Genomic DNA, 3,383 nt, shown 5'->3' on the forward strand with positions numbered 1-3,383 from the left:
GTACATTTTTTTTGTAAGTGCCAGTACAGCCTCTGGACCTGGTGGCAGTGACATCCACTACACTTCGTAGCCATCTCCAGCCAACTTACACCCATGGCTTCGGCGGTGTACTGCAACCTGATCACTTGCCCGCTGAATATGTTTGTGCAAGCAGTCTTTATTTGGAGGTAAGTCCCTCTCTGAACATTTTCCTGCCTTAAAAAGTTTGGCCCTTGCAATGTTCAGTTATTTACAGTCTTCCTGTTCATACAGGTGAAGCCCGTCAGTGTTTAACAAAGGTCTGAAGATGGGGGTGAAGCTAACTCCTAGGTCTTGGAACAGACGCAAGTACTCTACAAACTAGTTTCTTAAAGCAACACCAAAGAGTTTTTTTGTACCTTAATATAATGCAACACTGTAAACAAACACCTGTGTCCAACGTGAAATGTGGAATATTTGGGTAATTTTTAGGCTTTTGAACTCTTTACTCAACTTGATGGAAAAAAAGGCTGTAGGCTAAATTAAACAAGTATGGGTGTAGAAGTAACGTTTACAGCATAATGTATGATGGTTGTTCTGTTTCTTTGAACTAACACTAATAAACGTTTTCCATACATTTTGGAATTTGTATTTCGTGCAAGTTTTATACATCCATCACGTCATGAAAAAGTCAGGTAGTAGGCTCTTTAGGCACATGGTACCTACATCATCTACAACCATGAACAGCTGCATGCCTGTAGTGGAAGTTGATAATAAGCCAATAATACCAAATATCAATAAGCCCATTTACAGCTTTAAATTGGGATAAATTCATTCAGTGTTTCTCTGGAAAGACCTTGCCTGTAAAGAGTGTTGTTGCAGAAGAGGCAGTGCAGAGATTTAATTTGAACAGCCAGGAATCAACTGCTATTCCAGACAACAGTGGCTACCACAGAGACTGCTACTGCCATTTCACAAATAAAACCAAGATACAAAGACTAGAGCCCAAAAGTGGAGAGATTTATTGAAAGAAAATGTAACCAAAGTTTGCTATCAAAGATAAAACATTAAAATGAATGTTTGTGTTAACGTCAATGTTGAATTCAACTTGCCCTGTAAATGAGAAAATAAATGGCAATTAGTGGCAAATCTCATATTAGGGGACATTTTAAAGCAACACTAAAGCACTTTTATTCTATTTGCTTTGCAAATAACAATGTCCACAGACACGGTAGAGTATGTTGCATGATTTTATGAAAGTATGATGTATTGCGACATTCCGAAGCAAGTCAAATTTGTTTCTTTTCATGCATGCAACACTGACATAAGGTTTAGCACTGCTACTTGATTTGTAACAGTCACTTACGTCAAAAGTTCTATACCGCACATATAGCCTACCGCATGTGGCAAGTAAATAGCCATCTTGTCAATACAGCCTGCCAATTTTAAGGAAGTTAACAGACACTGTAACAAAATGGATCGTTCTGTGTTAACAACAACTGCATTTTAAAGTAATCGCAGACGTCTTGTACACGGAGGAGTTCAAAATCAATGTACCTAAAGACAGTTTTAGCTCGACAAGCTAGCAACAAGCATAAGCCTACCAAGAAGGCAAACCTTAATTAACCAAGATTGCCGTTACATTGACAAAACACATTTGACCATCGCTGTCTACGAAACCAACATGGGATAAATATATAATATAGGACCTATCAAAGATACTTACCCCACAAAACCAATCCTCTTTGGCGATGTCCATGCTCAGGTAGCCATGTCGGACGGCTGCTAAAAAAGTTTGTATGTTGTTGTCCAACAGCTGATTCGTATAGCCAAATCTGATAGGCTTGTCATATTCGTATGTCAGTATCGTACTATGCTATTGGTAGATTGACATGGGCGACCACAGCGTTCGCCTGAACCACTAAGACTTAATAAAACTAATATTTCAAGTTTCTGCGTCACGAACGTCAGTGGCAACAAGTGGCATATCGCTTAAAATAAATGTATCCTACTGAATAGTAAAAAAACAAGTAGTCCATCTCTCGTTTTTCAAAATTGAACAGATATGCGGCTTCGGCCCACCGCCTATGCACATAACACGCTAGCATTGTGTTAATGAATGACGTCATTGACAGGTTTGAAAGGCTTTTCAGAACAATTAAGTGACTTTAAAAATATATAATACTCAAGAGTGTGTATTTTCTTTGCCTCCCCTTTCGAATGCAACAGTCAAATTACTTGACAAAAAATTACATCCTGAGAAAAGTGGATTCTGAGGGTGAAGCCACATACACTCCCATTTATTCTGCGCTCTCCGGCAAGCGTCCTCGCATGGTCAGAGTGTTACCAGAGAATGTGGGCTCTGGTGTTACTGCAACCAGTCTAGAAACCGGAAGTAACTAGAGAGTGCAAATTCTCTGTTGGTTGTCTTCATATTTAGCAGAGCCCGTCTTTTTAGACATTCTCTGATATTAGACAATAGGCGTGTTCGTGCACAGATCTGCATGAAGATGAACACGCCTATTCTCTGTCGAGAATCACGAGACTTGTCTTGTGACAAAATGTAGTTGTGGTAGCATCACATGTTTTTTGTCTCCCGTGTAGACTATACATTGTATATCCTGTCACTGTGCTAACAGTGAGATAAATAACGACTGGAGGGTAAGTGCACAATCGAGTCTTTAATAGATATTACAAATTATGTAGCCTAACAAAAGTTTGCAAAACGTATTGTCTATCTAACGTTATGCTTTTCCTTGTTCCCCCCGCTGAAGTTTCCATTTTTTCCCAGCCTTGAGTCCATAATGGCACGTCGATACGCAGGTGTGGTTAATTAATTAGGCTACCTTTAAATGATCGAGGATGTATGTTTATAAGAATAATTGTTTTCTTAAACCTATAGGCCTAGGTTAGAGTGTGTGCACGCTTCTTTCTATGCTGTTATGTCTGCATCTGGGAATGTTATTGAATTATGTAACTCCGCTGGTGTAACATAGATGAAGATTATTTTACTGTAAAAATAAAAGGTTGTGGGATGTAGGCTATATGCAAACATGGCTGATACTTTTGGATGTGTTCGCTGGCCTGGTTGCATTCTGCACATGCAAATAGACAAAACACAAGCAGCTTAAGAAAACATCTTCATTGATTTGACAACACATGCGCATGCTGCAAATTCAAAAAACACTCATAGAAGTAAAGACATGATGTTTGAGATCAGCTAGCCTCTTACAATGTACACACACGTGAAATAGTTGAGGGATGAGGTGGGTGGAGTGAGCTAAGGAATGTGACCTGCAAGGACCTCCATTTTAAGAGCAAAGTGGTTGGTGTTGGCTAATGGCTGAAATTGGGCAGGTTCCCAGGGGCGGAGCTACGTGGTGGCCAGGGGGGGCCACGGCCACCACTGGTCAAAGCTTGGCCAC

At 40.0% G+C, this 3,383-nt stretch overlaps 1 long non-coding RNA gene across 1 annotated transcript; it reads right to left on the bottom strand.

Annotated features, from left to right (window-relative positions):
• Positions 1-957: 957 nt before the first annotated feature.
• On the bottom strand, positions 958-2,028 carry LOC143118731 (uncharacterized). Its single transcript, XR_012986206.1, has 2 exons — positions 1,685-2,028; positions 958-1,071 (listed from the first exon to the last, which is right to left on the bottom strand). It is a non-coding gene; the product is annotated as an uncharacterized LOC143118731 (long non-coding RNA).
• Positions 2,029-3,383: the final 1,355 nt, after the last annotated feature.

This window comes from Alosa pseudoharengus, unplaced genomic scaffold (assembly GCF_046254945.1).
Source record: "Alosa pseudoharengus isolate Yale_2024_CS ecotype anadromous, Long Island Sound unplaced genomic scaffold, YU_APseudo_1.1 YU_APseudo_1.1_scf_12, whole genome shotgun sequence".
NCBI lineage: Eukaryota > Metazoa > Chordata > Actinopteri > Clupeiformes > Clupeidae > Alosa > Alosa pseudoharengus.